The sequence below is a fragment of the Bombina bombina genome, chromosome 5 (genome assembly GCF_027579735.1).
Source record: "Bombina bombina isolate aBomBom1 chromosome 5, aBomBom1.pri, whole genome shotgun sequence".
In the NCBI taxonomy this organism is placed as follows: Eukaryota; Metazoa; Chordata; class Amphibia; order Anura; family Bombinatoridae; genus Bombina; species Bombina bombina.
Window position 1 is genome coordinate 162,926,887 of NC_069503.1, and position 24,825 is coordinate 162,951,711.

Here is a 24,825-nt window from a genome sequence, read left to right on the forward strand (position 1 = left end):
GTTCATAATTCTATTTTATATATATTTAACCAGTAAGCCATGTAAAGACGGAGATACATTATATCAACACAATGTTATGGTAAATATATAAAATGTATATAAATGTAGTTGAGATGGAAAACAGTTAAATATGCACAATTTATTGAAGAGCTTTAGGACAAAAACATTAAACCAATACAGAACATTCAAAAGCATCAGATTCAGCAATACCCCACCCATGCATGTTATCAACAGCCTCTCTCTTCTTAACAAGGGGGAGGGGAGAGAAACATAAAAGGTGGAGGGGAAAACAATTCAACACACAATGTAGGTCCCTTCTGAACACACAGCACCATACCATCTTTGAGTGTACAATTGTCACATATTTTAGTTACTAAAATAGACCAAGGTCAGCTTTAGGTTCATATTGTTTTATTAATGCAAAATCAAGAGCAGTTAATAAAAATAAAATTTTAACAAACGTCCCCAGGGCAGGCAATGTGTCCGAAAATCAAAATGCCAAGTAGCTGTGTGCACATGCCACTTACTATAATTAAGCACAAATTCAAGTAACATTTACATACTTTACAGACTATCGTGTACCTCCCAAAACAGTGACCGATTCACAAAACAGATACAAGCAGCTATAATCAAAAACAACTGAGGTACTGGAAACACAAATATTTATGCCTCTGTTTTATTATAGTGCAAGGCAGAAGTAGTGGAAGGAAAATGCCAGTTTAGATCAAAACAAGCTTTTTAATAAATGTTGTTAGCTTGGAAAATAAGTGCCTGAAACACCAAAATACACATTAAAGTGTTAGAGTACAGCATGTAAAAGTATATATCAAGCTTAATTACATTTAAGTACTGGCTTATTACATCACTACTGTGACATTTTCTTTAATAAATAAGAAAGAAAGAAAAAAAAATACAAAAAAGAACGCATTAAAATGTAATTTCCTATCAAGAATATTTAGTTTGTAAATAAAAAACAATTTTGGAATTTAGAAATTGAAAAATCCAACATGAAATTTTTGTTTTAGTACCCACTTTAATTGCGTCAGTATATCTAAATTGATTCATTTTAAAGTACCCATGTGTGTTTAAGCATTAGCATAAAAAAAGGGAAGGATAGCCAATCATTTTCCCTGATCAAGGGTCAGAAGAGATCTAACAGTGCGATGCCAAGATGTGACCGGTAAAACATTTAAGTTGGTTTGTTTAACAGGAGTGACAAAGTTGCAGTTGTGCAGAATCATTGGCTCCATATGGTTAGAAGCTACAATTGCTCCACATAAAATTTTCTTTCAAAATAAAACTTGATAGCAGCTTCAATGCTACAGGCAGTTCCCTTACAGACTTATTTTCAAACCAGGGAGCCCAGTGTAGCATTCATATGCCTACTGAACTAGGACAATACAGATTTTAAATAATACCGTCAGGAAGGATTCTTTAATGTGGCCTATGTTTAGCTCAAGTACCAAAAAGAAACTAATTTTGTGCTCAGTTAAAGAAAGTGTTTGTACCCTCATCCATGTTCACGTCAGGCACCTGTTGATCCGGCATTTCCTAGCACCATATCCTGACTCAAAGCATTCAAAATGTGTTGAAAACCATGGATGGTCCAGAACTTTCTTCGAATTGTCAGCCTTTCTGTTGGCTCTCTACGAAGTATACTACGCTACTAAGGAGGCATTTCGCTTTGGGGGGATAATGTCTCTGGAATGTTAAACTGTCTTACGACATATCTTGCTGAACAAAGAACTAGGCTCAATATCATGAAATGGGTAGCTACCTATCAACATGGTGTAAAGCATCACCCCCTAGACTCCATACATCTGCAGCTTTGCCAGAGTAGCTGCTATTTGTATTCAAGATTTCTGGACTAAAACAGGCTGGACATCCATGCTTGTCAGAGAGAAAGACCATCAGTTCCTTTAAGAATTTATGCATCCTCCCAACTTTCCAGTTTTCACTCAATAAAACTCCTCATCGTGACAATGTGCTACTGCAGACACAAATTGATAGAACAGCCTTGTAGCTTCTTCTTCCTTGAGCTTTTGCAGGTCCAAACAAAAGAATGCCTGTCCCCCACGACTCCTTTCAAAGAATACATAAGCTTTAGTTTCTCCAAAGAATTATTTAAGTTCTTTGGTTAATGTTTCTGTGTATAGGTAGACAAAAACAGGCTGCTAATGACTCCTGATAGCAGCGAATATCAAAAACATGGCTGGGAGTTTCTTTCTTGTGCATGTCTGTGTGCTATTACGCTGAGATGGAAAATATCTATAAGAAAAATATCTCTGCAGAACGAAAGCTTGCGGCTGGCTCCCCATACATTTAATAGGTTCTGATTCATGCTAAGGAAAGTGATTATAGCTTGGCCTATGGCCCTGCTATTCACATTAAAGGGACATAATAATCCAAATGTTGAATAACTTTATAGTAACTGCAGCATAGCTGTAACATGCGGACTTAGAAAATATCACCTGAACATTTCTATGTAAAAACATAAGATATTTTTACATCAACATTTCCTCAGTAACCACATCCCATTGTAAAGGGACTTTAAGCAGGCCAATTAGGATGCTACGTCCCAGGACCTTGGAGTGTGCATCTGTCTTGTGCAGGCATAGTCATGTTATCCTTGTCACTTTATGGAAGTTTGCTATTAAATCTCACAAGATTTCAGTGAAATCTCATGAGATCATAGTAAAGCAAAGTGTGGAATCAGAATTGATGAAGCTGATTGGCTGTACCCCCCCAAGATGCAGCTGATTCCTATCGAACAGCATAAAGGTTGTGAAACACTGAGTGGCGCGGCGTGCAGTGTGATTATGTGGCCTTTCTTTCATGTAATTGCAAGAGTCCATAAGCTAGAGACGTATGGGATATACAATCCTACCAGAGGGGCCAAATTTTCCCAAACCTCAAAATGCCTATAAATACACCCCTCACCACAATTCAGTTTTACAAACTTTGCCTCCTATGGAGGTGGTGAAGTAAGTTTGTGCTAAGATTTCTACGTTGACATGCGCTTCTCAGCATTTTTGAAGCCTGTTTCCTCTCAGAGTACAGTGATGTCAGAGGGATGTGAAGGGAGTATCACCTATTGAATGTCAATGGTTTCTCCTCACAGAAGATCTATTTCATAGGTTCTCTGTTATCGGCTCGTAGAGATTCATCGTCTACCTCCCTTTTCAGATCGACAATATACTTTCATTCCATTACCTCTACTGATAACCGTTTCAGTACTGGTTGGCTATCTGCTATATGTTGATGGGTGTCTTTTAGTAAGTATGTTTTCATTACTTAAGACACTCTCAGCTATGGTTTGGCACTTTATGTATTTATATAAAGTTCTAAATAAATGTATTGTACTTATATTTGCCATGTGCCAGGTTTAAGTAATATATACTTTTTGCAGACTGTCTGTTTCATATCTGGGAAATGCATTTTTTAGGAAAAAAATTCTTACCAGGGGTATATATATATATATATATCTATACTTTCAATTGACTGTTCTTTTTTAATTCGCTGGCAAAATTAGGCTTGCGAGAGTGCAAAAAAAAGTTTATTGCGTCATTTTTGGCGCGCGATTTTTTTTGCCGTGAAATTACCGTTCAATGACGCAAATTCGTAATTTCCGTCGTCTTTGTTGATGCCGAGTCCTTTCACAAGGTTGCGTCTTTGATGACCCGAGCGTGTCATTTCGGATGTTGTTACGCCAAAAAAAATTCTGTTTGTGTTGTGCGTCATACTTGGCGCAAATATTTTCATTATTTAAGACCCCATTTCTATATGCCTCCTTGCCTTTTTTCTCTATCAGAGGGCTATGCTGTTTGCATTTTTTTTTCCCATTCTGAAACTGTCATATAAGGAAATTGATAATTTGCTTTATATGTTGTTTTTTCTCTTACTTTTGCAAGGTCTCAATCTGATCCTGTTTTAGAAATCACTGTTGGAACCCTGCTGCTGATAACAGTTTACCAAAGCAAGTACATTTGTTGTAAACTTGTGGAGATTATTTCTCCAGCTGTGGTTTGTAATAGTTGTCATGATAAGCTTTTACATGCAGAGAATGTATCCATCAGTAATAGTGCATTGCCTTATTGTTTGTTCCTTCAACATCTAATGTACAAGATATACCTGTGAATTTAAAAGATTTTATTGCTGATTCTATTCAAAGGCTCTGTCTGCCATCCCGCCTTCTAATAAACGTAAAAGGTCTTTAAAACTTCTCATAAAGATGATGAAATTTCAAATGACCGACTAACATACTGGATTATCCTCCTCGATAAGGATCTATCTGATTCAGAAGATCCTTCCTCAGATATTGACTCTGACAATCTACTTATTTATTTAAAACTAGTCCTAAAGCCCGTTCACACCGGGGCATTTTTTGCAGTAGCAGCGGTCCCACCCCCCTTGCGGTCTCTCCCTCCCCCCTCCTTTTGCTCTCTCCCCCCTCTCTTTTGCTGTCTATCTTCCCCCTATTTTGCTGTCTCTCTTCCCCCCTATTTTGCTGTCTCTCTCCCCCTCTATCTTTTGCTGTCTCTCTCCCCCTCTATCTTTTGCTGTCTCTCTCCCCCTCTATCTTTTGCTGTCTCTCTCCCCCTCTATCTTTGCTGTCTCTCTCCCCTTCTCTATTGCTGTCTCTCTCCCCTCTCTCTATTCACCCTCTTCTTTCTCTCTCTCCCTTCCCCTATCTATCTCTCCCTCTCCCTCTCTCTCTCTCTCTCTCTCTCTCTCTCGACCACGCCCCTTCACCGGCAATTCCACGCCCGACCACGCCCCTTTCACGTCGCTACGCCCCTCAATCACACCCATTCTGCCGCAGATCAACTAGGACTCAAAGGCCAGGTGTGTTTGTCCTTGTGCTGTCTCTACTGCGCATGACAGCTTCGGACAAACACACTTGGCATTTTATTATATAGGATAGAGTACATACATTCTTGTTAAAAGAAGTGTTGATTACATTGGATATTGAGGAAACTAGTCCCTCTTGATATTAAGACTAGTAAAAGTTTAAATTCTGTTTATAAACCTCCTGTGGTTACCTCCAGAAATTTTTCCAGTTCCTGATACTATTTCTGATATGATTTCTAAGGAATGGAATAGGCCTGGTACAATCTTTTATTCCTTCTTCAAGGTTTAAAAAAATTGTATCCTTTGCCCAGCAGTTACATTGCAGATTTGGGAAAAGATCCCCAAAGTTGATGGGGCTCTCTCTACTCTTGCTAAACATACAACTATTCCTATGGAAGATAGTACTTCTTTTAAAGATCCTTTGGATAGGAAACCTTGAATCTTATCTAGGAAAGCCTATTTTATATTCTGGTCATCTTCTAAGGCTGCAATTTCTTTGGCTTGATGTTGCAGCTGCATCAACTTTTTGGTTGGAGCATTTAAGCGCAACAAGAATTGGATTCTGATTTGTCTAGCATTGTTTGATTGCTTCAACATGCTAATCATTTTATTTGTGATACCATTTTTGATATCATCAAAATTGATGTTAAATCTATGTCTTTAGCTATTTTAGCGTAGAAGAGCTTTGTGGCTTAAATCTTGGAATGCTGACATGACTTCTAAGTCTAGATTGCTATCTCTTTCTTTCCAAGATAATAAGTTATTTGGTTATCAGTTGGATTCGAATATTTCAACTATCACTGTGGAGAAGGGAGTTTTTTTTTGCCTCAGGATAAAAGATCTAAGGGTAAAATCTAAAGCTTCTAACCCCCTTACGTTCCTTTCGACAATTAAGGAACAGAAACCTAATCCTTCCCCCAAGGAATCTGTTTCCAATTGGAAACCTTCTTCAAATTGGAATAAATCCAAGCCATTTAAGAAACCAAAGCCAGCCCCCAAGTCCGCATGAGGTGCGGCCCCTCATTCAGCTCAGCTGGTAGGGGGCAGATTAAGATTTTTCAAGGATGTTTGGACAAATTCTGTCCGAAATCATGGATTCTGAGTATTGTCTCTCAGGGGTATTGAATAGGAGTTCAGAGTAAGACTCCTGTGAGAAGATATTTCTCTCATGCATCCCAGCAAATCCAGTAAAGACTCAGGCTTTCCTGAAGTGTGTTTCAGACCTGGAGCTTTCAGGTGTAATCATGCCGGTTCCGTTTCAGGAACAGGGTCTGGGGTTTTATTCAAATCTATTCATTGTCCCAAAGAATGAAAATTTATTCAGACCAGTTCTGGATCTAAAAATTTTGAATTGTTATGTAAGAAATACCAACTTTCAAGATGGTGACTATAAGACTCTTTCTGCCTTTTGTTCACCAAGGGCATTATATGTCCACAATAGACTTACAGGATGCAATAACTTCATATTCCGATTCATCCAGATCATTATCAGTTTCTGAGATTCTCTTTTTCTAGACAAGCATTACCAATTTGTTGCTCTTCCCTTTTGGCCTAGCGACAGCTCCAAGAATCTTTTCAAAGGTTCTTGGTGCCCTACTCACTGTAATTACGAGAGAGGGCTGGGTATTGCGGTGTTTCTTTATTTGGACCGATATCTTGGTACTAGCTCAGTCTTTACATTCTGCAGAATCTCACACAAATCAACTAGTGTTGTTTCTTCAAAAACATGGTTGGAGCATCAATTTACCAAAAAGGTTATTTGATTCCTCAGAAAGGGTCACCTTTTAGGTTTCCAGAAAGATTCAGTGTCCATGTCTCTAACAGACAAGAGACGTTTGAAATTGGTTTCAGCCTGTTGGAACCTTCAAGTCTCAGCCATTCCCCTTCAGTAGCTATGTGCATGGAAGTTTTAGGTCTCATGACTGCAGCATTGGATGCGATCCCCTTTGCTCGACTATCTCTGACTTGGTGGTTAGATCACCATCGTATAGTTCTAGGGGGCCTCTTTTGTTCGTTCAAACTGGACTGTGATCACAACAGATGCAAGTCTTTCAGGTTGGGGAGCTGTTTGGGGATCTCTGACAGCACAAGGGTTTGGAGATCTCAAGAGGCGAGATTACCAATCAATATTTTGGAACTCCGTGTGATTTTCAGGGGCTCTTCAGATTTGGCCTCTGTTGAAGAGAGAACCGTTCATTTGTTTTCAGACAGACAATATCACTACTGTGGCATATGTCAATCTTCAGGGTGGGACTCACAGTCCCGAAGCTATGAAAGAAGTATCCCGGATACTTGCTTGGGTGGAATCCAGCTCCTGTCTAATCTCTGCGGTTCATATCACAGGTATAGACCAATTGGGAAGCGATTATCCTCAGCCGTCAGACTTTACATCCGGGGGAGTGGTCCCTCCATCAGATGTGTTTTCTCAGGTTGTTCAGATGTGGGGTCTAACAGAAATAGATCTGATGGCTTCTCATCTAAACAAGAAACTTCCCCAGTACCTGTCCAGGTCCAGGGATCCTCAGCGCGAAGCAGTGGATGCGTTGACACTTCCTTGGTGTTATCAACCTGCTTATATTTTCTCCCGCCTTCTAGTTCTTCTTCCAAGAGTGATCTCCAAAATCATCATGGAGCAATCGTTTGTGTTGCTGGTGGCTCAGCCATGGCCTCCCAGGTTCTGGTATACAGATCATGTTCGGATGTCCAGTTGCCAACCTTGGCCACTTCCATTAAGACTAGGACTTCTCGTCTCAAGGTCTGTTTCCATCAGGATCTCAAATCATTAAATTTGAAGGTATGGAAATTGAACGCCTAGTGCTTAGTCATAGAGGTTTCTCTGACTCTGATTAATACTATATTACAGGCTCGTAAATCTGTTTATAGAAAGATTTATCTATCAAGTTGGAAGATTTATATTTCAATGTGTTCTTCTCATAAATTCTCTTGGCATTCTTTTAGAATTCTAGAATTTTACAGTTTCTTCAGGATGTTTTGGATAAGGGTTTGTCTGCAAGTTCCTTGAAAGGACAAAATCTCTGCTCTTTCGTGTTTTATTTCACAGAAAGATTGCTAAGCTTCCCGACATTCACTGTTTTGTTCAGGCTTTGGTTCGTATCAAGCCTGTTATTAAATCAATCTCTCCTCCTTGGAGTCTTAATTTGGTTTGAAGGCTTTACAGGCTCCTCCATTTGAGCCTATGCATTCTTTAGTGTTGTTTCTTTTGGCCATCTCTTCTGCTAGAAGAGTTTCTGAATTTATCTGCTCTCTCTTGTGAATCTCCTTTTCTGATTTTTCATCAGGATAAGGCAGTTTTGCAGACTTCATTTAATTCTTACCTAAGGCTTGTGAAATTTTAGCACATTAATAGAGAAATTGTTGTCCCCTTCCTTGATGTCCTAATCTAAGAATTCTTTGGAGAGATCTTTACATTCTTTGGATGTGGTGAGAGTTCTGAAATATTATGTTGAAGCTACTAAAGATTTCGGAAGACTTCTAGTCTATTTGTTATCTTTTCTGGTTCTAGGAAAGGTCAGAAGGCTTCTGCCGTTTCTTTGGCATCGTGGTTAAAGCCTTTGATTCATCAAGGCTTGTTAGGAGTCGGGTCAAGCCCCGCCTCAGAGAATTACAGCTATACTAGATCAGCTCTCCACTTCATCGGGCCTTTTAAGAATGAAGCTTCAGTTGATGAGATTTGCAAAAGCAGCAACCTTGGTCTTCTTTGCATACATTTACTAAATTCTACCGTTTTGATGTATTTGCTTCTTCGGAAGCATTTTTTGGTAGAAAAGTTCTTCAGGCAACCGTTTCAGTTTGATTCTTCTGCTTATGATTTAAGTTTTTCCTTTCATTTATGAGAATAAACCTATATTTTGGGTTGTGGATTAATTTTTTTCAGCGAAAAATGGCTGTTTTTTATTTTATCCCTCCCTCTCTAGTGACTCTTGCGTGGAGTTCCACATCTTGGGTATTGCTATCCCATACGTCACTAGCTCATGGACTCATGCCAATTAGATGAAAGAAAACATATATATCAGAACTTACCTAATAAATTAATTTCTTTCATATTGGCAAGAGTCCATGAGGCCCATCCTTTTTATGGTGGTTATGATTTTTTTATATAAAGCACAATTATTTCCAAATTCCTTTGTTGATGCTTTTTACTCCTTTCTTTATCACCCCACTACTTGGCTATTCGTTAAACTGAATTGTGGGTGTGGTGAGGGGTGTATTTATAGGCATTTTGAGGTTTGGGAAACTTTGCCCCCTCCTGGTAGAATTGTATATCCCATACGTCCCTAGCTCATGGACTCTTGCAATATGAAAGAAATGAAATTTATCAGGTAAGTTCTTACATAAATTATGTTTTTCATCTCTGCACGCTCTGCTTGCGTCAGGTGCGTAGCTGAGCGCTCAGAGGTTGAAATATTTGAACTTCAGAAGCAATGCCTCGCGAAGCAGTTGCTTCGACTCTCGCCGCATCGCTTGCAGTGTGTCAAAGCCTTAACTGTTCACAGAGCACTTACTATTGTCAGCTGGATACATTTTGAGGTAAAATATCTTCCTATTTGTACATCAGATATTCAGGTGATATTTTCTTGTGCGCTTTTTACCAGTAACTGCATCCCTTTCAAGTAATTTAGCATATGGGTATTATATCCCTTTTAAGTTTCTATTTAATAGTGATACACTTTTAATGCATGCATTTTTGCAAAATACATACTGAAAAAATAATTTTTCAAATTATATTTGAAATCCCACAGCTATGCATTTCAATTAAACATTATGTCTCCCTTTAAAAGGCAAACTCCTTGGTTATAATAAATTGATAAGGTAAAGTGCTAGTAAGAATGAATAATAGTTTAAGTAAAAAATGACTTTAAAGGACAATGTTCTCAAGAATATCCATATTCAAAAGCAGTAGTGAACATGTTGGTATTTTATTTTTGCTTAATTAAATATGATTTAAAAGCCGTATAAAAGGTAAAATGACATACTAATAACAGTTGTACACTTTCAGCTAATGCTCCTGTGATTTATAGTTCCTGCCTATTAGTCACTAGTAGGAAGTTCCTATAAACCAATAACCATTAGGAAACATCTAGCTCCAGGAGCGTATTTTGGCCTAGGCAAACAAGGCACTTGCCTAGGGGTGGCAGATTGTGGGGGGGGGGGGAAGCAGCACTTTCTAACTACACCCACACATACATGCACTACACACACTCACACTGTACACACACAAACACACACATATACTCGAACATTTAGTTAGAAGATGCCATGAAAAAAAAGAGTCACGTTACACCCTCACCAAAAATATTATGGCAAAAAAAGGCCTAAACCTGGGCAGCACAAAATATAAATATGACACTGCCTAGCACCCATGAGCATAAGTAAGGAATTCCTTTCACCAATAAGCATAAGTAGGGAACACCTATCAGCCATTGATCATTAGTATGAAGTGCCTATCGCCAATGAGCATAAGTAAGGAAATGTCTATCAGCCAATAAGCTTTAGTAAAAAATGATTATTAGTAGGAAGTGGACAACTGATACTGCTGTATACGTTGTAATTTAAAGCTTTCACTTCAAATTTTTGATGAAAGAAAAGAAAAAGGAAACAGAATTTATGCTTACCTGATAAATTTCTTTCTCTTACGGTGTATCCGGTCCACGGCTTCATCCTTACTTGTGGATATTCTCAATCCCTACAGGAAGTGGCAAAGAGAGCACACAGCAGAGCTGTCCATATAGCTCCCCTCAGGCTCCGCCCCCCCAGTCATTCGACCGACGGTTAGGAGGAAAATGAGAACCATAGGGTGCAGTGGTGACTGTAGTTTTAAAAAATAAATTTAAACCTGACTTAATTGCCAGGCGGGGCCGTGGACCGGATACACCTGTAAGAGAAAGAAATTTATCAGGTAAGCATAAATTCTGTTTTCTCTTACATTGGTGTATCCGGTCCACGGCTTCATCCTTACTTGTGGGAACCAATACCAAAGCAATAGGACACGGATGAAGGGAGGGAACAAGTCAGGTAACCTAAACGGAAGGCACCACTGCTTGTAAAACCTTTCTCCCAAAAATAGCCTCCGAAGAAGCAAAAGTATCGAATTTGTAAAATTTCGCAAATGTATGCAGAGAAGACCAAGTCCCTGCCTTACAAATCTGTTCAACAGAAGCCTCATTCTTGAAAGCCCATGTGGAAAGCCACAGCTCTAGTGGAATGAGCTGTAATTCGTTCAGGAGGCTGCCTTCCAGCAGGTCTCATAAGCCAATCGGATGATGCTTTTCAGCCAGAAAGAAAGAGAGGTAAGCAGTCGCTTTTTGACCTCTCCTCTTGCCAGAATAGACGGACAAACAAAGATGATGTTTGTCTGTAAATCTTTTGTCGCTTTTAGATAGAATTTTAAAGCACGAACCACATCAAGATTGTGTAACAGACGTTCCTTCTTAGAAACTGGATTAGGACACAAAGAAGAACAACTATTTCCTGGTTAATATTCTTATTGGAAACCACCTTTGGAAGGAAACCAGGTTTGTACGCAAAACACCTTACCTGTAAGGAACACCAGATAGGGTGAATTACACTGCCAAAGCAGATAATTCTGAAACTCAGAAAGCAGAAGAAATAGCTACCAAAACAAAACTTTCCAAATAGTAACTTAATATCTATGGAATGTAGAGGTTCAAACGGAACCCCTTGAAGAACTGAAAGAACTAAATTTAGACTCCATGGAGGAGCCACAGGTCTGTAGACAGGCTTGATTCTAACTAGGGCCTGTACAAACGCCTGAACATCTGGCACAGCTGCCAGACGCTTGTGTAACAGAATAGATAGAGCAGATATCTGTCCTTTAAGGAACTAGCTGACAGCCCTTTCTCCAATCCTTCTTGGAGAAAAGGACAAATATCCTTGGATCCTAACCTTACTCCACGAGTAACCCTTGGATTCGCACCAACAAATATATTTTCGCCATACTCTTATGGTAAATTTTCCTAGTAACAGGCTTTCTAGCCTGTATCAAAGTATCTATAACTGATTCAGAGAAACCCACGCTTAAGCTAGAAATTAAGCGTTCAATCTCCAAGCAGTCAGTTGCAGAGAAACTAGGTTTGGATGCTTGAATGGACCTTGGATTAGAGGTCCTGCTCAAAGGTAGCTTCCATTATGAGCCGATGACCATATCCACCAGGTCTGCATACCAAGTCCTGCGTGGCCACGCAGGAGCTATCAGAATTACCGAAGCCTTCTCTGTTTGATTCTGGCTACTAGCCGAGGAGAAGAGGAAACGGTGGAAAGACATAAGCCAGATTGAATGACCAAAGCGCCACTAAAGCATCTATCAATGTCGCCTTGGGATCCCTGGACCACGTAACGGGGAACTTTGGAGTTCTGGCGGGACGCCATCAGATCCAGTTCTGAATGCCCCATAGATGGGTTAGTTGAGCAAAAATCTCAGGGTGGAGTTTCCCACTCCCCCGGATGGAAAGTCTGCCGACTCAGGTAATCCGCCTCCCAGTTGTCTACTCCTCGGGATGTGAATTACAGATAGATGGCAGGAGTGATCCTCCGCCCATTTGATAATCTTGGATACCTCCCCTCATCGCCAGGGAACTCTTTGTTCCTCCCTGATGATTGATGTACGCTACAGTCGTGATGTTGTCTGACCTGAAATCCTGATGAATTTGGCCTCCGCTAGCTGAGGCCAGGCCTGGAGAATATCGCTCTCAGTTCCAAAATGTTTATCGGGAGAAGAGATTCTTCCGAGACCATAGACCCTTAGCTTTCCAGGGAGTCCCAGAGCCCCAGCCTAAGAGACTGGGCTCGGTCGTGATAAAGATCCACTCCGGTCTGCGAAACTCATTCCCTGAGACAGGTGATCCTGAGACAACCACCAGAGGAGCGAGTCTCTCGGTTTTCTGGTCCATTTGTATCTGGGGAGACAAATCTGCATAATCCCCATCCACTGTTTGAGCATGCACAGTTGCAGTGGTCTCAAATGAATTCTGGCAAAGGACTACTCCATTTGCTGCAACCCATTAGACCGATTACCTCCATGCACTGAGCCACAGAAGGAATGGCATGAAGAACTCGACAAGTATTTGAAAGCTTTGACTTCCTGACCTCCGTCAGAAAGCTTTTCATTTCTACCGAGTCTATTATTGTTCCCAGGAAGGGAACCCTTGTGAACGGGGACAGAGAGAACTTTTTTCTACGTTCACCTTCCACCCGTGAGACCTTAGAAAGGCCAGAACAATGTCCGTATGAGGCCTTTGCTCTGTGAAAAGACGACGCTTGTATTAAGATATCATCTAGGTAAGGTGCTACTGCAATGCCCCGCGGTCTAGCACCGCTAGAAGGGACCCTAGCCACCTTTGTGAAAATTCTGGGAGCAGTGGCCAACCCGAAGGGAAGAGCCACGAACTGGTAATGCTTGTCCAGAAAGGCGAACCTTAGGAACTGATGGTGATCTTTGTGGATAGGAATATGCAGGTACGCATCCTTTAAATCCACGGTAGTCATATATTGACCTTCCTGGAATCATCGGTAAGATTGTCGAATGGTTTCCCATCTTGAATGATGGAACTCTCGGAATTTGTTTAGGATTTTTAAATCCAGGATTGGTCTGAAAGTTCCCTTCTTCTTGGAACTACAAACAGGTTTGAGGTAAAAACCCAGTCCTTGTTCTGCAGTTGGAACTGGGTGTATCACCTCCCATCTTTAGAAGATCTTCTACGCAGCGTAAGAACGCCTGTCTCTTTGTCTGGTCTAAAGACAATCGAGAAATGTGGAACCTTCCCCTTGGGGGAGAGTCCTTGAATTCTAGAAGGTACCCCTGAGCAACAATTTCTAGAGCCCAGGGATCTGGAACATCTCTTGCCCAAGCCTGAGCAAAGAGAGAAAGTCTGCCCCCTACTAGATCCGGTCCCGGATCTTGGGCTACCCTTTCATGCTGTCTTGGTAGCAGCAGCAGGCTTCTTGGCCTGTTTACCCTTGTTCCAGCCCTGCAAAGGTTTCCATGTTGGCTTGGGCTGGGAAGCGTTACCCTCTTGCTTAGCGGCTGTAGAGGTTGAAGCAGGTCCGTTCCTGAAATTGCGAAAGGAACGAAAATTGGCCTTGTTTTTAGCTTTAAAGGGTCTATCTTGTGGAAGGGCATGGCCCTTTCCCCCAGTGATATCTGAAATGATCTCTTTCAATTCTGGCCCGAATAGGGTCTTACCCTTGAAAGGAATATTAAGCAATTTTGTTTTGGACGACACGTCCGCCGACCATGATTTTAGCCAAAGCGCTCTGCGCGCCACAATGGCAAAACCCAGAATTTTTCGCCGCTAATTTAGCTAACTGTAAAGCGGCATCTGTGATGAAAGAAATTAGCCAGTTTCAGGGCTTGAATTCTATCCATAAACTTCGTCATAAGACGTCTCCTTCTGGAGCGAGTTTTCCAGTTCCTCAAACCAAAAGCCGCTGCAGTGATTACAGGAATAATGCAAGAAATTGGTTGAAGAAGGAAACCCTTGTTGAACATATATTCTCTTAAGTAAACCTTCTAATTTTTTATCCATAGGATCTTTGAAAGCGCAAACTGTCTTCTATTGGTATAGTCATGCGCTTGGCTAGTGTAGAAACTGCCCCCTCAACCTTAGGGACCGTTTGCCACGCGTCCCCGTCTAGGGTCAATTATGGGGAACATTTTCTTAAATATAGGAGGGGGGAACAAAGGGTACACCTGGTCTCCTCCCACTTCCCTAGTCACAATATCCGCCACCCTCTTAGGGATCGGAACGCCTCAGTGTGTACCGGGACCTCTAAGAATTTGTCCCATTTTACACAATTTTTCTGGGACACCAAGGGGTCACAATCATCTAGCGTAGCTAAGACCTCCTTAAGCAGGACGCGGAGGTGTTCTAGCTTAAATTTTAAACGCTATGGTATCTGGCTCTGCCTGCTGAGAAACTTTTCCTGAGTCAGAAATTTCTCCCTCAGACAGGCCATCCCTCACCGCCAACTCAGATTGTTGTGAGGGTACTACAGATAAAATTATCCCTGCGCTTCTGATTGCTCATTTTCTGTATTTAAAACTGAGCGATCACGCTTCCTTGGAAATGTGGCAGTTTGGAATTAAAATGCTGCAAGAGAATTATCCATTACTGCTGCTAATTGTTGTAAGGTAACAGGGATCGATGCGCTAGAGGTACTGGGCATCGCTTGCGCTGGCAAAAGTGGTTGTCGCGACACAAGAGGAGAGGAAAGAGTACTATCCTCAATACCTTCTGCTAAAGAATCATCTAGGGCTACATTTTTAAGTGTCACTGCATGGTCTTTAAAATGTTTAGACGCTATAGCACACTTTAAACATAAATGCAATGGGGGTACCGCCATGGCTTTTAAACACAAAGAACAGGGTCTATCTGAAGGCTCAGACATGTTTAGACAGCACTATAATGCAATATAATCACCTCTTGAAAAACGTTACTGTGTCTTTAAATAATAAAAAGCACACACTTTTTTACAAAAACGTCAAAAAACATCCAATCTTAATGAAACTTTCACCACATTATCCTAATGCTTTGAAAGGATTGCACACAAATTTTCAGATCAGTAACCCCTTACTGCCCAAACCGGAGCTAAAAGAAGCAGGCTACCGGTTACAAAATAATACAGCACTGTGCCACAGCTCTGCTGTGGCTTTTACCTTCCTTAGGGATTATTTGTAGCCGAAAAATAAGCCTCTCTGCAGTCCTTCTGAAGTCTCTGGACTCTGCACGTGAAGTCGTATGTCTCTGCCTTGTAAATCAACTGCGCAACTGAGGCGCGGAAAATGAGGCCCCCACCCTCTTCATTCCGGAGTGATGGGGCCTTTCAAGACAGATTAGGTGTCTTGCAATATGCCCAGGCGTATTAAAACCCCCAGAAAGTGTACCAACTCTTAACAAACACTTTGAAAACATGCTATTATGATAATAAAGCAAGCGAATTAGCCCATAAAAGTGTCCACCAGTATTTAAGCCCTTTAATCTAAGCCATCCTTCTATACTGAGTCCTGAGAAAATGGCTTACCTTCCCTCATGGGGATTTCTGTCAGTCTTCTAGCAATACGAGGTCTTGTTAGAGAAAAATGACTGAGCATACCTGAAGCAGATAAGCCTGCAAACTGTTTCCCCCGACTGATATTTTCCGGTACTTAACAGTCCTATGTGGGAACAGCAACGGATTTTAGATAAGGGTGCTAAAATCAACTCCTCTCAGCAGAAATCTTCATCCACTTTTCTGCCTTGAGTAAATAGTACAAACCGGCACTATTTTAAAAATAACAAACTTTTGATTGAAGAAATAAAAAAACTACAAATCTAACACCACAAACTCTTTACCCTCCCGTGGAGATGCTATTTGTTATGAGCGGCAAAGAGAATGACTGGGGGGGCCGAGCCTGAGGGGAGCTTATGGACAGCTATGCTGTGTGCTCTCTTTGCCCTCTTCCTGTAGGGATTGAGAATATCCCCACAAGTAAGGATGAATATGTGGACCGGATACACCAATGTAAGAGAAATTGAGCATGTTTAGATGCTGCTCTTTCACACTGATGATAGAATTTGTTTTGTGTGCAGTGTCCCTTTAACACTTGATTTAAATATATGATTTGCTGAATGCAGACCTTAAATGTTAAATGTTTTTGCATTAAGACATAATTTCTTATTTTGGGTTATTTATTATAAATGTACAATCATCAACTGATTCAAAATGTAATCAAAATCATTTAAACACAGCGGAAAACAAAGCCTGAGGAAGGAGCAAACAAAATTATAAAGTATCATACAGAGTTTTCAAGTTAACTTTTGAAACAAGCCCTGCAGTTGTTTTATGTCATTCTGAAATTGTTTTTTTTTGTGACTGTTAAAGTGAATGTAAAGTTTCATCAAGTATTGCCCGGTTTTATAAAATTACTATTAAATACAGGGGCACTTTCATTGATGAAACTTTACATTGCACCATATTTGTAGAAATACTTACCTCTTCGTCTTGAAAGCCCCTCCAGACCCTCCAACCCGTCACAAGCCTCTTCCTAAGTCAGCAATGACGATTCTGGCATCCTCCAATTACAGCTCCCCCCCTCCGGTAAGAAACATTGGCCTAAAGCAACGCCGTGATTGGAGGAATTTATAACGTAGGAAGAGGCTTGTGACGGGCTGGCGAAGCGCTGGAGCGGCTTTCAAGACGAAGAGGTATTTTACAAATATAGTGCAATGTAAAGTTTCATCAATGAAAGTGCCCCTGTTTTTAATAGTATTTTTTAAGACCGGGCACTACTTGATGAAACTTAACATTCACTTTAAAGGGACACTGTACTATTAAGTTTGGGTCCCCCTTAACCCCCTGTTACCGTGAAATTTTAGAGAAGAATTTGCCCAAAAATACTGGAGAATTTTTAACATTTTTGCTATAACTCCATTTAAAATGAAATAGAGCTTTGTTTTTTTTTGTTTTTTTACCTGTCAAAACTATATATATATTTTTTAAGTATACAACCCAAGGTATTGATCTAGGCCCATTTTTGGTATATTACATGCCACCATTTCACAGCCAAATGTGATCATATATAAAAAAAAAAAAAACACCCCAGAATTTATGCTTACCAATAAATTTATTTCCTTTTGGTTGATGAGTGTCCATAGCTTCATATCATGTGGGATATATTGCAGCCCTATCAGGAGGAAGTCAAGAACCCACACAGAGCTTTAGTCCCTCCCACTCCTCTCACTCTCCAGTTTACATATAGCCGAGCAGAGGAGACAGAAAACAAAAGATAGGACAGAAAGAAGGGTTTTTTAAGGTGCAAAAAAAAAACAAAAAAAAAAACGGTCACCCATAAAAAAAAAAAAATAGATTGAGGGCTGTGGACTCTCATCAGCCAAAAGGAAATTAATGTATCAGTAAGCATAAATTCTGGCTTGGGGTTTCCGGTGAGAAAGGCGGAGCTCTACACAGGTGCTCCAGGTCGGCGTCTTGTCCGATGCTTGCTATCACTGCCTTCACGTTTCTGCCCCATTGTACCTGAAAGGGCTCGGGCGCACTGCTTGACAGGATATCGCAAGCGAAGGAAAACCTGAGATGCTGCCTATGCTGCGGTGAATCCGCATCAACGCTAGTTATGCTGGAAAGGAATGTCAGAACTTCAAGGAGAATTAAGGATCTTCCACACCTCTGACTGTGTTCTGCTGAATTGCCGGGGCTTACGGGCTCTCTCATTGGTCCAGTGGAGCGGCGGAGGAGGGGATGAGAGGAGCCAGAGTGGTGCTGTGTGAGTGACAGCTGTGTCGGCTCGGTGTCTTTTCAGCCCCGGAGGGGTTTTCCTGGAGGGCTTGCTCCGGTACAGAGGAAGGCGTGCTGGGCTTGGAGGCGGGCTCACTGCCAGATGCGGGTGCACCGCTCTGGGGCGCGCAAGGGTCCCGAGTGTTTTTGCTCCTGCTGGGCAGTGGTCTCCTGGATCCAGGTACAAGTGGTCCAGCACCTGTCAGCATGGTTTAAAGAGATAAGGCTCCAGGGCCTTGCATGCTAAATTTCCGGTCACTTCATCTGTACTGCTCCCCCGGGTGGGAGCGCTCCTGGCCGGACGCCAGTTTCTCCAGAGTCGGCTCAGCTACGGTTTTACCCTGCCACCAACTAAGGATTCAGACTCTCCCACGGTGTTCTATCTTTTGCTCCTGGATGCTCGGAGCATAAAGGTGACTTTTTAAGATCTTTGCATGTTTCTCTGACCGTCTGCTCAAATTGTCGCCGATTCGAAGCTTCAATCTTAGCTGGGACTGTGTAAGGCGGGCCCTGAATCCCAGAGACTCTCTGATATAGCTGGGGGTTTAATCAGTCTAGGGGTTACTAATCAGGGTCTTGTTCAAATTTAATATTGTTTACTCTCATCCTCTTTTGGCAGGTCTAGCAGAACAAGGTTTCTATACGTATTTGTCTGTATGTTTGTGCAGGCAAGAATATAACTGGTTGTCCTTGACCCCAAATTCATTATTTCTTTCTGGTTGTTTAAGCTATAAAGTTTCAGGCATTTTTCCCCAAGGGCTTCGGCCCTTGTCACTGTCTATAGAATATATAACCATTATACTTAGTATAGGTTCTATATTATATAGCTTATTTATTATTTTTCTTGTATTTTGATTGTATGTATCACATTAGATTATATTCACTTATATAGGTATTCACTTAGGGGAAAAAAAAAAAAAGAGAAAGAAAGGAAGAGGAGAGAAAAAAAAAAATAAAAAAAATTTTTTTTTTGCTGCACTAATTGCGATATCACGGTATTTGTCTTTCCCCACACAGGGGATTTGCATTTTATTTGTTGTTCTCAGTGTTTGATTGTTTTTTTGCTTTTTTGTCACTATTGATGGAAAAATTTATTACTCACGGTAACACTATCTCACCCAAAATGCCTGTTAAACCCAGAGATAAAAAAAAAAGCATAAATTCTGTTTTCCTTCATAGCTGATGCGAGTCTATAGCTTCATAACATATGCGATACAATACCCAAGCTGAGAGTCCATGTTAAGGACGGGTGGGACAAAAAGTAGACAGTTCCTATTTGCCGGATACTATGGCCCGAAGGACTTTCCTGCCAAAAGCTACATCAGAAGAAGCATAAATGTCAAAATGATTAAATTTGGGTGAAAAAGTGTGAAGGGAAGACCAAGTTTCCACCTTGCAAATCTGTTACAAGGAGGCATCATCCTTGAAAGCTCAGTAACAAGATACTGATCTCGTAGAATGAGCTGTTAATCTTTTTGGTGGTGGTTTTACCACAACCAAGTAAGCCTTACAAATAATCTGCTTGAGCCAGGATTCCAGGGCCACCACCCTACGTAGCTTTCTGACCCTTCCTAGGACCAGAGTAGTGGACAAATAAACTGGAAGTTTGTCTAAAAAAAATACTCTGACAACATCTAGGTTGTGAAGAAATCTTTCTTTGGATTATTAGGCTTTGGACACAAAGGAGGAGCAACTATTTCCTGACTAATATTTTCTGAAGATAACATCTTTGGAAGAAAATCATATTTGGTCCACAGGACTGCCTTATCTTTGTGAAAAGTCAGAAATTAAGGATCACAAGATAGAGCTGATAATTCCAAAACTCTTCTAGCTGAAGAAATGACTAGAAGAAAAAGAACCTTCCAGGACAACCATTTAAGGTCTAAAATAAGCATAGGTTTAAAAGCAATACCTTACAGAACAGAGAGAACTAAATTCAAGTTCCAAGGATAAGAAATTGGTCTAACAACAGGATAAATTCTCACCAGGGCTTGAACAAAAGTTTGAACATCTGGCAACTTAGCCAACTTTTTGAGAAGCAAAACAGTTAATGCAGATATCTGACCCTTTAGAGAACTAGCCAATAGGCCCTTATATAGTCCATCCTGCAGGAACTGAAGTATTCTGAGAATTTCAAAGGATTTCCAAGAAAAAAAACTCACAAAGAACACCAAAGAAAGTAATTTATCTAGATTTTATGATATCTGAGTCAGAGAAACCCCTGATCTTGAGGTCTAAGCGTTTAACCTTCACACTGTCAAATTCAGCAAATTGAGATCCAGGTGAAACATATGTCCTTGAGACAGAAGATCATTCCTTAGGTGTAGTGTCCATGTAGGTAGAGAAGACAACTGAATTAGGTCTGCATACCAAGTTCTGCAGTCCCACGCCAGAGCTAAGAGAATTACTAAAGCTAAACCCGGTTTGATTCTTGCAATGACTCTTGATACGGGAACACATTGAGAAAACAGGAACGCTAAATGAAAAATGTAGGGACAAACTAAGGCATCTATCATAGAGCACTGGAGTCTCTATATCTGGCACAAATATGCTTGAAGCTGTGATTTAGCTTGTACACCACTAGATCTATACATGGTAGAACCCAATATAGAATAAGCTGGTCGAATATGTCTTGATGAAGAACCCATTCTCCTGACTGAAATCTTCAACCTCTTACCTCAGAGGCCAAGAACAAAGTGGAGAGGGAGAGAAAGTGGGAGGGACAAAAGCTCTGTGAGGGTTATTGACCTCCTCCTGATAGTCTGGAATATATTCCACGTTATGAAGCTATGGACTCATTGCTAAAAAGGAAAAAATCATTAACATTTTCATAAACTTTGGGTTTCTCGCTGAAATCATTTATATACTGCTTGGGCAATCATGACACAAATAATTGTAAAAGCTTCTATTGAATTCCCTGTGTTTATAAATAGCAGATAAACATGGCTTTGCCACTGGTTTTTGGTAATTAGCATGTCAATAATTGCAGATGCACACCACACTTCTATTATTCCTTGCAGTAAAGGGGTTAGCTTGTAATGTTCATTTTAGCTGTATAGTATAGAGATTTCCCTCCCAAACAGCTCCCTCCCCCACCCACACTAAGTCCCACCATCTTAGGTACTGGTAGACAGTCTGCCAGTATGCAATTTTAAAAATTTTCATTATTATTCATTTGTTTTTTTTGTGTGTGCAGTGTAATGATCCTCCACAACCCTCCCACCTCCCTGTTCGACCCAAATAGCTCCTCAACCTCCAACTAATGGTAGCCATTTATGGTACTGGCAGCTGTCTACCAGTACCAAATATATAAATAAATATTTTTTTAATTTATTAGATTTTTTTAAAAACATTTTCTGTAGTTTAGTGGTCCCCAAACCACCCACTCTGGCGATCATTAGTAAGGGCACCCCCACACCTATTCCTCCACTTTTCTGTAGTGTAGTTCCCCATCCCTCCCTCTCCCTTCAATTTTATTTTCTGTAGGTAGGGCCTCTCCCACTTTCTCCGCCGCAAGGCCCACATGCCTTCCCTTCCACACTCACACCGGCCCCAGGAGTTGATTGTTACAGACAGTGACACACACAGTGTCACTGTCTGTAACAATCTGGCATCTGCCTTCATATGGAACCGGAGCACAGATTCTACTCCGTTTCCATATGCAGAAAGATGCCTGCAACTCAGGAAGAGCAGACTTTGGAGCTTTCTGCAGCTGTGATGTATGCACGTTATGCAGGACGATGGGCTTTGATATTTTAGATTGCTGGTTTTGCTTATAACACCATCACTTGTTGTTGTCAAGGATATGTCCACCCAAATGGGCTAAGCCTGCAGGTAAAGCAGACCTGCTAATGTTGTCTATGTCTAAACATAGTTAAGTATTGCTAATTATGGCTGTGCACAACCAGCTATTTTAGATATAAAAATATCTGTCTCTCTCCTACCCCAACTGGGGAGATTAATCAGTGCTATTGGCTCCTGTTTCATAGCTTTTCTACAGTGAAGGTACAGGCAAAAACTATTTCAAAATAAAAATAAAGATTAAGGACACGTCGGCTAACAATTGAATACAATCCAGCATGTACAATGGACCACTGGGAACACAATAAAGTATAGAAAATGTTAGCTTCAAGAAAACGTTTAAGGTAAAAAGGTGCAGTTTTACCCAGCTGTAAACTTGTCAGCGGTACTGTGTATTGTCCAACAAAATCATTCCATGAAGATGCATCGTAGTCTTCCACCAGGAACCGGACCATTGCCAGGGCTGGTACATCAATGTCAAACACAAATGTTTCATTCCATGATGGATTAAAACCTACAAGAAGGAAGTAAAAATAAAATATCAATATTAATCGCATAGGACTATGAAATGAGAACGGATTTGTATTCTGTTACTTCCTTTTAAATAGGTTTTTTATACAGAGGGATATCAGCAAAAAAAAAAAAAAAAGTCTAAAAACATTGTCTCACCACACATGATTATAATTTATCAACTCATAAAATAAATAATAATAGCAATCTTTAGCCCATACAGTTTTTGTAAAACTGAGCTCTCTTGGTACAAAGTTCTACTGCTTGCTTTACAGCAGGGTTCTTCAAACCACAGGTTGGGACCCATTACTGGTTCGCAACGTGTGTGGTGTGTATGTGTGTGTTGTATGAGAGAGTGTGTGTGGTGTGTATGTGTGTGTTGTATGACAGTGTGTGTGGTGTGTATGTGTGTTGTATGACAGTGTGTGTGGTGTGTATGTGTGTGTTGTATGACAGTGTGTGTGGGGTGTGTGTTGTATGAGAGTGTGTGTGTGTTGTATGACAGTGTGTGTGGGGTGTGTGTGTTGTATGAGAGTGTGTGTGTGTTGTATGAGAGTGTGTGTGTGTTGTATGAGAGTGTGTGTTGTAAGAGAGTGTGTGTTGTAAGAGTGTGTGTTGTAAGAGTGTGTGTTGTAAGAGTGTGTGTTGTATGAGTGTGTGTGTTGTATGAGAGTGTGTGCGGTGTGTGTGTGTGTGTATGAGAGTGTGTGTTGTATGAGAGTGTGTGTTTTGTATGAGAGTGTATGCGGTGTGTGTGTTGTAGGAGAGTGTGTGTGGTGTGTGTGTGTTGTATGAGTGTGTGTGTGTGTGTTGTATGAGAGTGTATGTGTTGTATGAGAGTGTGTGTGGTGTGTATGTGTGTTGTAGTGTCAGAGTGTGTGGTGTGTGTGTGTTGTAGGAGAGTGTGTGTGTGGTGTGTGTTGTATCAGAGTGTGTGCGGTATGAGTGTGTGTGCGGTGTGTATGTGTGTGTTGTATAAGAGTGTGTGCAGTGTGTTGTATGAAAGTGTGTGCGGTATGAGTGTGTGTGCGGTGTGTTGTACGAGTGTGTGTGCGGTGTGGTGTACGAGAGTGTGTGCGGTGTGTTGTACGAGAGTGTGTGCGGTGTGTTGTACGAGAGTGTGTGCGGTGTGTATGTGTGCGTTGTATGAGAGTGTGTGCAGTGTGTATGTGTGTTGTATGAGAGTGTGTGCGGTGTGTATTGTATCAGAGTGTGTGCGGTGTATTAGTGTGTTGTAGAAGAGTGTGTGTGGTGTGTATTGTATCAGAGTGTGTGCGCTATGAGAGTGTGTGCGTTGTGTATGTGTGTGTTGTGTATGTGTGTGTTGTAGGAGATAGGTGTGTGTTACAGGACAGTGTGTGTGCTGTATGAGAGTGTGTGCAGTGTGTTTTGTATTAGAGTGTGTGCGGTGAGTATGTGTGTGTGTTGTATCAGTGTGCGGTGTGTATATGTGTGTAGTATGAAAGTGTGTGCGGTGTGTATGTGTGTGGTGTGTATATGTGTGTAATATGCAAGTGTGTGCGGTGTGTATGTGTTTGTATGAGAGTGTGTGTTGTATCAGAGTGTGTGCGGTGTGTATATGTGTGTATTATGCAAGTGTGTGCGGTGTGTATGTGTGTGTTGTATTAGAGTGTGTGTGTTGTATCAGAGTGTGTGCGGTTGTATGTGTGTGTTGTGTGAGGGTGTGTGTGTTGTATGACAGTGTGTGTTGTATGACAGTATGTGTGGTGTATGTGTTTGAATGAGAGTGTGTGTGTTATCTTTTACAACACTTTCACGTTTGACTACAACCAGGATTAAAGTACACACACATTTTAGGCACTTTGCCAAAATCTGCACCTATCTTGTATATTACTTCAGAAATGTTCAGACCAAACATATAAATAGGGTTGCGAATGTGTGTGGTATCATAGCAAAACCTTGCTTTACAGTAATCCTTTCTGATGGACGCTATTCTCCCTATATCACTACTCTTGTGGTAACTAAAGGCTTGGAGCTCTCTGCGCTTCTCTGTATATATATTTTCTCTAAGAAAACCTATTATGCAATTTAATACGGTGTTTTCATGGATGAAACCAATATTTATATTTCACCCTAAAAATGATTAGTGGTCCCCCCTTATAGCACAGTGTCATTCCCAAGCAATCTCGCTAATTATGAAATCCATTGTACTGGGGTAATACTTGACTCTCATAGACATTTGCTTTTTCCAGACCCGTATTATCGGTTTCTTTGCTTATTATACCCAGTCCCTCCTCCCCAGGGATTTAAATTCCTCTAAGTATTTATGGGCAGTGTAATTAAGTTAGTTACATACCTCCATATAATAGCAGCAGCATATTGCCACACTACTAT

At 40.8% G+C, this 24,825-nt stretch overlaps 1 pseudogene; it reads right to left on the bottom strand.

The window, feature by feature from the left end:
- Positions 1 to 1,485: 1,485 nt before the first annotated feature.
- LOC128661405 (tribbles homolog 2-like) lies at positions 1,486 to 24,809 on the bottom strand (annotated as a pseudogene).
- Between the last annotated feature and the right edge of the window lie 16 nt (positions 24,810 to 24,825).